Source organism: Pteropus medius, unplaced genomic scaffold (assembly GCF_902729225.1).
Source record: "Pteropus medius unplaced genomic scaffold, Ma_sr-lr_union100, whole genome shotgun sequence".
NCBI lineage: Eukaryota > Metazoa > Chordata > Mammalia > Chiroptera > Pteropodidae > Pteropus > Pteropus medius.
This window is the reverse complement of record NW_024354503.1, coordinates 7,583,938-7,596,512: the sequence shown is the minus strand read 5'-3', so window position 1 is coordinate 7,596,512 and position 12,575 is coordinate 7,583,938. Positions and strand designations below refer to the sequence as shown.

At 33.0% G+C, this 12,575-nt stretch overlaps 1 pseudogene; it reads right to left on the bottom strand.

Moving 5' to 3' along the window:
• Positions 1-10,023: 10,023 nt before the first annotated feature.
• On the bottom strand, positions 10,024-10,142 carry LOC120596354 (uncharacterized; annotated as a pseudogene).
• Between the last annotated feature and the right edge of the window lie 2,433 nt (positions 10,143-12,575).

Genomic DNA, 12,575 nt, shown 5'->3' with positions numbered 1-12,575 from the left:
ACAGGGTTTCTTCTACTGACTCCCTGTATATTTATCCTTAGATAAATTATCTATTTACTTTAGCATTTGAATCACAGTCCGGCAATGTTGGTTGCTACTCTGGATCATCAATTAGGTTCCTTCCTTCTCTAATGTCCCAGGGTGTTTTGATATTTCTTCATTATATTGGTTTGCTTTCAGATTTAACTTCATGAAAACCCTGTCAGAGAAGTTAAGAGTCACCTTGTAGGGGCCTCATATATCATATCTCATGAAGCAATAACCCAGATGCATTCAAGATTCTAATTCAGGGCAAAAAAAATTCTACTGAAGTAAAACTTTAAGATAAAAGACACTTTTATTCTTTTCCTAAGGATAGAATTGGGAAATGGAGAAGGAACTAAATAGCTATGTTTGAGTTTCTCGGTAAATCAAACTAGATTTCACCTGGCAATCTCACAAATTTTACTTTCATGTGTTTTATTAAAAATTTGATTATTAATTAATAAGGAACAGTATACTAATCATTTGAAAAACTGCAAAAACATTAATTTTAAGTTGCTATAGTGACATATGCTCAATTCACTTTTCTTTCAGGTATCATGGCTAACAAAACAACTTTAGTTGAGATCAAAGAAAATGCTCAGCAAAGACTTATTTATTGTTTATATAAATCTTGAAACAGGTAGAACATTGAGGAAGCCACACTTAAAGATTTATGTTTCAAAAAAAATCTACCTTCTCATTTCTTGCATTTTGTAGCTTTCATTACATCCATGTTGGCAACCATAACATAGTGATGTTATTTAATTTAAGTAAAATTATTTTAATATAATGTTATAACAAATTAAGATATTCACTATTGTTAAAAAGAGTCACTTATAAAAGACTAAATGTTCAATTGTCCATTTTAATAATTAATGTAAATTACTCCTCAGTCATATTATCATAAGAAAGCTGAAGTATTGTGTTATTATGTGACAAAATAGACCAGGACAAGGACGCTTACTAGGGATAAAGAGGGACGTTTAATCATGATGAAAGGGTCAATTACTCAACTACTATTTCTTGTAAAGGAACATGAGAGAAGTCCATCTTGATTAGTTTGTTGGATACTTGGATATGCACATTTGTTAAAACTATCAAACTGCGTACTTTAAATGGATATATTTATTGTATGTACATTGTATCTTAATAAAGTTAAAAAATAAAAGGAAAAATATTGACATTTGCCAACTGAGCCATAAGTGAGCTAGAGTATTATTGTAGCACAATGATGCAGAGTATATGCTCTTTGACCAGACTGCAAGGAGTTAAATCTTGTATCTACTTCATATTACATATAAAATTAACTAAATTAGTTAACTTCTCTGTGCCTCAGTTTCTTTTTAAAATGGCAATTGTTGTGGTTAAAAGGTCCTTGTAGGGATTACATGAGTTGATACAAATAAAGTGTTTATAATAGTGTTACAGCAGGTGCTCAATAGATGTTAGCTATTATCCTATACTGTATCCTCTGCTAATCATGATTAACAGTAGATGCTTCTGACAATCTGTAACATTATTTTAATGCAGCCAAAGGACAAAAATAAAAGTAGGAGTAGTAAGAAAAATAACTCTTTACTGGAAATCAGTTTTTAACCTAGGAATTAACTGGAATTAATTTGCATGTCTAGATTTTTAGCTTGAGCAATGAGAAACTTCTTGTAATTTGATTTACATAGTTGGCACACACCCTGTAGGGAAAGATGGCAACCAAATACATTTTAGAATTGTTGCCAAGAATTATTGTTACTTGATTTGGAAACTCTCAGGAGGAACCTATGACTCTGTCCTGTCACACTCTGCACATAAGATGTGCCTAATATGCATGTTTGAATAAATTAATGAATGGGAGGGTGTGAGAAATGATTCTGAGTATGAGACACTAGAAGCCCTGCTTTTTAACTTTACAAAAAAACTCCCAAGAAGAGAATGAAGTATGATATTGGTCTCAAGGGAACTTGTTTCTTTAAGAAACTTCTTAAAGTATCGTGTAGCTCTAATATTTTCCACTATAAGATTTAGAAGCAGCTCTGTTGTTCTAATTGCTGTTCTATTGAGCAATGTTCTCTAAATACATTTGTCAATAAAATGTTTTTGTCAATAAAATGTTTGTTCATCTTAATTATGTATATTTATTTATTCATAACATATGCATATATCACCATATTAACATTGTATGACTATTATAACACATATAAAAATGTAAATTGAAGAAAATGAGATGAAAATAAAATAAATAATTTTTTTATATTGTTTTGCTCATTGTAGATGGCTCTTCATTACTTTTAGCTACTATTTCAAGGCCAAATATAAACATATACTTTGGGTTGAGGATTATCTTCCAAAGTAATGGACATCAATTCACATTTCAAGTGGTCTTATAATTTTGAACTTTCTTAACCAACTTTTTCCTGTTAAAATTATTTGTATGTTCCCAATTTACACCTTAGAATGTGGCTGACAAGAACTCACAGTAGGAGTAGAACACATATTAACACTCATTTTTTCTTGTTAGGTTGTACATCATTAGCATTGTCCTAAATCCTCAGCTTTTTAAAGACATTTTACAATCTCTTTATCTAATTTTATAATGCTTAATTTAAATAAAAATGGATAGCATTATTTATGAATTCACTTAATTGGGTTCACATGCAGTACTATATGTCCTGGTAAGTTGAAATGGGATGAAAAATGAGACTGTCATCGTCTATCATTCACCCTTTCTTCAGGATACTTCATGACAAGTGACTGTCTGACATACGCGTGAGTAAATGACCAATGTCAATTCATATATAAATCTTAGTAAAGATTAATTTATATCTCAATTATATAAAATTAAATATAAATGGGAATATTGATAATTTCTTCTGACATCTCAATAGATCACCTTGCAAATTCACTGGGATTCATGTACTCTCCTTGAGCAAACAATCTAAAAGGGCCCACAAGCCACATAAGGAGAAGAGAAGCCTCCAGGATCACAGATATAAATTTGCAGTCCAGATTTACAGATAGTAATGTATATCTTTGTTTTTCTGTAAGTGCAGAACCAAATCATCTTGAGGTGATAGATAGGAGGAAATTAGTGTGAGGGGATGAGGCAGACTCCAAAGTCAATACTAATTTCAGATAAACCACTGGATGTGAGCAAATTACTGAATGCTTTGAATTTTCCAGGTAGATGCATGGGAATCTATAGAAGGAAAGACACAAGAGTCAACAGAGCCTTATAAATTGCTGCAATAGATATTCAATTCTCTAAATCCCTGCAGAGCACCTAGGAAGAAGTGGAAGTTATAATAGAGCTCATTCCTTAGCTTCTGAATTTCTTTAAAAAGCTGTCTACAAGAGCACAGAAAAACAGAGAGCCCCAGTTACTTGCTGAGCTGCTATCAAGCTCTGGCCTGGGGTCCACATTGGGAGACAGACTGTGCTTTGGTAGAGGAGTTTGGACTTGTAAAGCCAGAGAGAACCACTTAGTCCCAGAGAGAGAAATGCTTCAGACAGCTACTAAGCATTTATTCCGGAGTAAGCATTTTTCTTTTTCTTTGCTTTTATGAAAACATTTTGTTTTTAGTCGAGATTCTTAAAAAGAAACCACAGCTAAAAACAATAGCGGTTATGCAAGCTTAGGAGAACTCAACAAATCAGAGAGGGGGCCACTGACCTTATACAGCCTAAACTCAGTCAATTTTTTCTTGAACTGGAAAATTGATGGCAAAAGACTAGACAGTCATCATGTGGAGAGACTGAATATGGCTAGAACTTTGGGTTGGGAAACTAGCAAGATTGTCTGTAAATGCTATAAACCTTGATTTGCAGGTTGGGAGAGAGACTATCCCAAATCATACTTATTGTCCTGGCATAACTATTAACAGTGTTCCTTCTCACTTTTAAAAGTGTCAGAAGCTTAGATAAAGGGTACGAAGCACCTTATCTATAAGCGAAGCCCATCTTCACCTGTAATGCAAGAGGTTTCATGGGGGCTTATTCGCATAGAAACGCTTCAGTCTATATCATGGTCAAGGTCTCCAGAGGAGGATAAGGAAGAATGGGAGAGATTTAGGCCAGCACCCGAAGGAGGGAAATTCTCTACAAAATGACTGGCAATTCTAATCGAAGAAGTTGCATATGGAACCCACTATTTAGGCTTAACCCTGGAGAGGGCGAGGAAATGTCACCGGGAGAACCAAAGGCTTCATTGCGTAATGAGGAAGTTGCTACTCTTGTGAGACAAAGGCAAACACACCTAAATGAGAGGTCACTTTTCTTTCTCAGAACACTAGGAGTTACTAGAACAAACTAATGTTTTCAAATATAAATCATGAATGCTTTCTTTTTGTTCCTTGGCCTTTTTCTCAATCAAATCTGTACATTGTCTTTTAGTCAACTAAGTCACCAGAAGAGGAGGTTTGCCCAGGGAGAAAAGCAGGAAGTGGAGGCAGGGGTGGAAACCTGAGGTGGAACAGTGGATTTTCAGTTAGAGAAGTCAAATAATTTTATTTCGGATCCTGGATGAGGCCCAGTGTCCTCCAGCAGGTTGAGTCCTCAGGTGTGTACAGGACAGAAATCTTGCACATGTATGTAAAAAACTGAAAGATGAAGAGTTTGCACCTCAGTTCTAAAGTGCGGTACAAGGAGGTAGCAAGTTTTGTTGGGTTCCCTTCTTACCCAGCAGCATAACAGAGCATTAGAAGAGAGGTAGCCGTTTGCCTTCCCTAAGTAGGTATGTCGGATACAAAATTTTCCTGAGCTGAATGTGCTCCAAATGTGCTCAAAGAGGTGTGGAAATTGCTAAGTGTGGAGTGAAACCAGAAAAGTCATGGAGACAGCATGTGGTAGTAACCTGAGTGAAAACTTTAAGGAATGTGACTGCTTAGCAAAGATGCCAGCATGCATAGATTTTGAAAATCAAAGAGTGATGCACCTGCACCATACCTTGCTCCCTCTCGAGCCATTATCCTCACTTGGAATGTGGCCCAACGGCAAGGATGACGGTGGAGGTAGTAATAATAGTAGCAAACATATAGGGCTTTCTACAGACCAGATGTTATTCAATTAGTTTAATTTTCACAATAACCCTGTGATGTAGGTACCACTATAAAACCCATTTTACAGGTGAGGAAACAGGCATACAGAGGTTAAAAATCCTGAATTAATTTAGATTAAGTAGAATTGACTGACATCAATTTTATCAGACTTTCTAGATTAGAGTGCTCAGCAAAAATTTAGTATACATATATATGTGTGTGTATATATATGTATATATATGTGTGTATATATATATGTATATATGTACATATATATACACACACACACATATATATATGCACAAATTTATTACACACCTGTATTTCCACACAAAGAATTAAATCTACTAAAAAGATGTCTAATGGGAATTTTTAATTATAAATTTGTTATATATACCAGACCGTAGAGAATCAAAGTAACAGCATATTTGTCACAAACATAGGAAAAGTCAGAGTAACTCAAGCAATCCAGAAAAACAGGAAAAACTCCATAATCTGTTCTTTCTTCTTCAGCATAAACCGATGTCTTTCAACTTTTGCTTATTCTCACTTATCAGCTACTTCTTGACTTCATTTTTCTTTCTTTAAGAGCCTTGCCCTTGAATAAACCATTTCAGTGCTCCTTTTATTAACACTTAAATTCTTTCACAACATCCAGGTTTAGACCAAGTTTCTTATCTTTTCTGACTTTAACACTAGTGGATCCCAGAGTCGGAGTGAAAATGGAGGCCTGCATACTGTTAAATATACATTCTATTTCCCTAACTTAACAAATGTAACTTCACAATCTGAAGACATGTGTAACACTACAATTTCACGAGGCTGAAAACTAACAAAATATTGAAGCCAAAATAATTTAGTTATTATTGACTATGTCTGATTGAACCATTAATAAACTATTAATGCATGGATGAATCATAATAACAGCATAATTTATAAATTATTATACAACTATTCCACAAAATGTATTCTATTGCCTTCATTTAAACAAGATAATTACGTAGTAATAATCAAGATTTTTTGCCTATTTTGTGTCCTATTGAAGCAATTATTGTAAAGGATTAGAAGACAGCATGTAATTATGTTCATTGTGTACAAAGCTTGAACATAGCTTTATTTAAAAATAATTTAAATATAAAAATTAAAGTCAAAATTAAATTTATTTTTATATGCTTTCAAAGCATTTTCTTCTGCAATATCCACATTATTTATCAAATTTATAAATCAAATACAAATTAAAATTAATTAGTATTAACATTAAAATTAAAACTACTTAAATTTACATAAATCTTATTATATATGTCAATAAAATTAAAACTACTCAGAATTCTAGCATTCGATTTTCATCTAGTTTGAACTATTAAATTGCTTAACATTACGAAATGTTTCTCAACCATCATGTGCAAATGTTATAATTTATAGTTAAACTGGAACCACAAATTGTAACATGAAAAGAAGCAAGAAACAGTATGTCTGGTACTATGGAAAATGATGTTTCATAATGCAAGAATATACTGCATTCTAACAGCCTGTAAGAAAGAATTTGAGTTAATTTGTTTTTTATCTTATCTAAATGATTTTCCTGCTCAAATATTTCGTGCACTCAGAAGCATTGTCTCTGACAGTGGCAAGGAAACAGTTCACACACATTCATGGCAGTTAAGCATCGTTGCCTTTCATTTTAAGAATATAGGCTATAGGGAATAATAATAATGGAGAAATGATTTCCTGGGGCCCATATGATATTAGCCCTGAGAGCACTATTTAGGGCTACAAGTCATGTTACTCCATCTAGGAGCATCAGACTCCTAGAAAAAGAGGTGTGCTTCTTTTTCTTAACTAATGTGGAAATGTTCACATATACACAGATGTAGAAAGAATACTAGTCATTGCTTAGCTCTCAGTGTTATCAACATATTTAATAAATGTGTGCAGTATCATACAATATTCTTTTTAATTCGGGAAAATAAGGTGTTTGTCTATTTTTGTTGATTTGCTGCTTCGATAAGTGTAGGTATCAAATTCTTCTTCAGTTGAATTCCACTTGGTTCAGATGGGGCTGACCTTCTCTGTTCCTTGCCACAGGAAGGAGAACAAGTGTCAGTCACTGCCAATCCAAGTACTTTCTTTCTACAGCTAAAATGTTCAGTACAGGAGCATGTCTCAAGTCAGACTGACCAAAGTATTCCAGAAATTATTTGCTGGAATTGTTGAGGAGCAACAGTCTCCCTTGTAGTACATTTAAACTGGGAGTTAAGAGTCTAGGGTTGCTGGTGGCTGTCTTTCTTATCAAACACATGTCTAGTTCTAGTGTATAAATCAAGCCAGGCAGAGATAGGCAAAACCAAGGGTGACATGGCTTGAGCTCCTGGATACAGCCATGAATAAACCAAACAGACATAGAGGGCTAAGAAATGTAGTCAGAGACCAACAGCATTATTGAAGGTCTTGGATCCCCTTTTTCAGAGGTTATACCTCTGGACTTACAGTTATATGAATCAAATTATTTTTGCTTAAACTCAGATTGAGCATCTTCATCTTGAAATCAAAGAGCACTGATGAATACTTTATAGTAACTTAATTAAGATGATTAAATATGGATTCATATAAGAGTTACTATCCAGACATGGCAAGCAGGGGCATGTGCTCTGCCTTTAGTGTGATATGAGTGATATGAATTACACCAAGTGTGCATTACACACCTTCTCCCAGCTAGTAATATTGAGGTATCTGTGAAGCAAAAGTAAATTAGTTTACTGTCCTCAAATAACGGATATTTAAGAGTTGGATTAGAGGTTTGAAAATATTGAGAGTACCCATGGTGTGAATGACATTACATGACACAAAACAGATCACCATTTCAGTACTTCTATCTCTGCTGCCTACACCTTCCTATTGGTTCACATTTTCCAGAGAATGCAAAATTGTGGGCTTATGGGACAAACTGCAGGATTCCAATTATTTTATTTTGAGAGATGGACATTTTTAAAAATTGCAGTAAGAGAACTGAGGCAATTAATAATCATTATGTAAAGCAAAAAGAAAAATGCAATACTTGGAAAAAGCAATTTTAATTTACCAGGCTTTATGAACATTAGCTCATATGTAAGAATCAGTAAAATAGTTAAAATAGAGCATTTTCTCTTTTTTCAAATGTACTTTACTACAAACAGTGAATTTAGAATAACAAATCATTAAATTTTAAAATCCTGATAATCAATTGCCTAAAAGATCATGTAGTCCCAACAATAAATTAGCTCATCACCAAAAAGCCACAGGAAAACAATAATTTGATTAAAGTGTTTTGCAATAGCATATTGGAATTCAAGAATTAAATATTTTCACTGCTTTAAAGGAATTAAGAACTGCCATAGGAATAAGGTTTTACATATGAGAGAATTTTTTAATAAGTATGCTGTCATTCTTACCAAATATTTAAAAAGCTTAGGCTTGGTAAATCTTATTTACTGGAAATATCTTATTCTAAACATATTTTCAAAAAATTCTGGAAGATACTATAAAATATACAGCTATAGATAATATACACTTATGTATTATTACATGGCAGTTTTGTTTTATTGTGCATAATTCATCAGATATAAAAGTATTTTCTTGATTAAAAGACTTGTTTTATGCTTAATACCTCTATATTTTTTTGAAGATTAAATACTTTAACTATAGGTAGCTACAGATTTATTATAAATATATTGAATGAAGATTCTCTCAAGAATTTTATATGGAAAATAAACAATGGTTAAATCATACAGTTATTTGACTAGTGAAAAAGTCAGTATTTTTGCAAATAAATATATTTGTTGAATTTAAGCATAAATTTGCAGGTAGTTGGGCTTTTAAAATTATATGGCTAGGAATTTTAGAGACCTACGAGCATTACCAAATTTAAAAAATATATATTATACCTCTGAAAAATTTACCTGAAATAAACTTCTTAGTTTCCATAAATGGAATCTCATGTGCAAATTTTCAAAATAAGATACAGAATTTACTATGCAAAGGTCATAAAGCATACCCTTTATCAAACACTGATAAGTTTTTCAATTTAAACTTTTGTTGTTTTTTGTTTATATATATTCATATATACATATATAAATACATATATGCAGGTATGTGTATATATATTGTATATACATATATATGTATATACATGTATATTCTTCTTATAGAATGAGGTATGGAGTCTTTGCTAAAGTTTGGTTCCCAAACTAGAATTGCTAGATCTATTTTCCAGTGTTATTAAAAACTACTTAAACATGTTAAAGGCTACTTAATATGTCATCAGTACATTATCCAAATTGATTGTTAAAATATGTATCACCATACATTTTCACCAGTGTGAGAGCAACTATAATTGATTATGATTAAACTCTTAATATATGCCAAGCACTGCGCTAAGCACATTAGAGTAATCTCATTTAAATCATCATTAATCATTCTATGGGTAGGCGTTATTTTCCGTTTACAGTGGGAAAATGGAGATTTGCCCATGGCTGGTAATCTATGAGACATGCAACAGCAGTTCCCATCAAGTTCATCTGCCCCAGAGCTCATGTTCTTAACCAGGATACCATATTGCTTTATTTTGGCTAATTCGATAGTCAAAAATAAATTTGAATTTTATTTGCATTCTCATTATTTTTTCAAACATTTTTTTCCTCCTTTATGAACTATTTTCTGGTATTGTCCTTCATTTATTTTTTAATTTGAATACTAATGTTTTTCTTGTTTTAGTTGTATTCTTTAAATTGTGTGATAGTAAATATTTTCCCTAATTTTTATCTCTCCATTGTTTTTTAGACAAGGAATTCTTTCTTAAATAGTAAACCTACAGATTTTTTTTCAGAATAGAATTTTATTTTATTTTATTTTTTTAGGTGAGGCAATCCTTGGTTGACCTCACAGATGGCGAAGACCTTGTCAGTTTACAATCCCTTATTTTTTATTTTTTTTACACTTACAGCACCTTGTCTTCCTAGGTGGTCTCCCATCCAAGTACTAACCAGGCCTGACCCTGCTTAGCTTCTGAGATCAGATGGGATCAGGCTTGTTCAGGGTGGCATGGCCATAGACTCTGAATAGAATTTTTAAAAGAACTTCTAGGCTAATTCTCTTATGTAATATTTGAGGAGACTTGATATCATACACTCAAGCTAATTGCTAATCTCCGAGTATGACTTGGGAGGCAGCAGGTAAGAAATATACTATATTAACATGGTAATACCAAATTTAATTGGAACTTTCAAAATTATTTGTTTTATTACAATCGTTATTCTTGGATTAGATTTTTTTTTTTTTGTAAGGTTTACTTAGAATTAAAATGTGCGGTTATCTTGCTCAACTAAAACTATTAGTCCTGCTGTGAACTTCTTAGATTTTACTTTTTTTATGCCAGAGGAAAGTAAAGAGGAATAAACGATTGACAACATGAATTTCAAAGAAGAAATTCAAACATTTGCCAATAGCCAAAGATAATTTTTTTGTTGTTTTATACTATACCTTTCCAATTTATTGTCCGTAAGCATAAATATTTACAACCTAGGATTCGTTTTATCCCACAGGATAGGAAATATGTTTTTCTCTTCTAGAAAACGTGTGCTAATGTGAAGGAAAACTAATGTGACATAACCAAAGTATGTTTTCAAACAATAGCAGATATCTCACACTCTGAACTCTTATTTTTGTTTGGGAAAAAGAGATGGTATAAGAAAAATAAAGGAGTTTGATAGCTTTTTTCTCATTGTTTCACTACTATGAAAAAAAGAATCTCTCTTAATCTGTTGCCCCCACAACCTCCCACACTCCTCCAAACACACATGCACACTGTACTCACAGACTGAGAATTCAGCCCCAGATACAAAAGAGGGACAACTTCGTAGAAATGGGTTTATTTATAACAATGTCATATTGACGTTTTCTGGAAAATGCCATAAACTACAGGAAAGATAAATTCAAATGCGAGCAGTCAAGTACTTTTTAATGCTTTTTGGTCTTTATAATTCTTTAATTAAAAGGAAAACAATGATAATAGGATTCGTAGGAGCTGTATGTTAATAAAAGATTTTAAAAAACTGCTTTGTAATGTAAAACTTCTTCTGTCTCTGCATCGTATGACCTCAAATATACCAAACTCTTTATGTGGAAAATGTTTTTCAATAGCATATGTGGCAAATGGTTAAGATGGTCTCACATTGCCAAATGGACTTTGAGCTGCTTCCTAATTTACTTTTCCACGGTTTGTTACTCAATGTTACACACATTAATGTGCCATCTTAATTTGACTTTTTAAAAATCTCACCATGCTTGCGTTTCATTCTTATTATTCCCTTCCAAAATTGTTGAAATCAAACACTTCCACTGTTAGGAAAAAAAGCTTAATATAAAAAATACGGTGCTCACAACTAACATGTCTGAAAAGTGTTTTGTTTCCCAGTCGATACTGGCAGAGCCAATAGACTTTAAATTCGGTGTATCCTTCAACATTATTCAATACAGAGAGAACCACTCCTAGTCAAGTTTCCTAGGCAACCATTTGGTGAAAAATCTGCAGTTATATTTTTTTCTCACTTTTTGTTTTTCGAGAACTGGCTAGTTCGTTCCCCTTATTTTCCAATATCCATTTCTCCTCACATTTCTCTTTATAAATTATCTTTATTAATTCTTTCTTTTGCTTTTCTTTCTTATTCTCTTTTCTTCCATTAATTATCTAATTTCTTTCCCTTAGGAAAGAGATCAAAACAAATACTTTCCTTTAAAGCTGGCCTGTCAGCTACCTTCTGGTTACTTTTTGTTTCTTTTTCAAAAATCAGCAGTGGCCCCTTGGTGAATGTGGAAATTCTGCTTACTTATGCTACCAGGGCATGGTTGTTAAAATGGTTGTTAAAATCCAGCTTATTAAGACTTATTATCATGTCTTTATGATAGAGACAACAGTGGTTTAGATTCTAATTTTCACATCTGCCTGCTTCTCTGAAGGCTGAGGGCATTTGAAATGCTATTTTTAAAACAACACCAACAATGAAAAGAAAGGGTGAAAACTTCCATCTGAGGAGAGATTGCTTTTGTTAGCAGATTACCAGCTAGGGTCAGTCAGATATGCAATGAACATAGGGTTCTGGGAGGGGAATATGGAATGCTGAGCGGTCATTTATATGGAGTGAGGTTTCTTACAGCATCCAGACCTTGTTCTCTGATTTAGAAATCTTTTGACAGAGTTGCCTAGTTCTTGTTAGGTACCACCCATTTCCCATTTATTTACTAATAATAAGGTATAAAATGTTTTCACTTATACAATTTAGGAAAAATAAAGTCTTTTGATAGATTTCACCTCACTGCTTTACTGCTCAAAGAAAAATTTTTTGAATGTTCCTATTGCCTACATAAGGTCCAAATGCCTTCGCCTGCTTTTCCAAAGTCTCAAGAACCTATTCTGAATCTCATTTCCAACTTATTTGTCATTATCTCCCACTACTTCAATGCCAATCACACCAGCCTATTTCTCTCCAA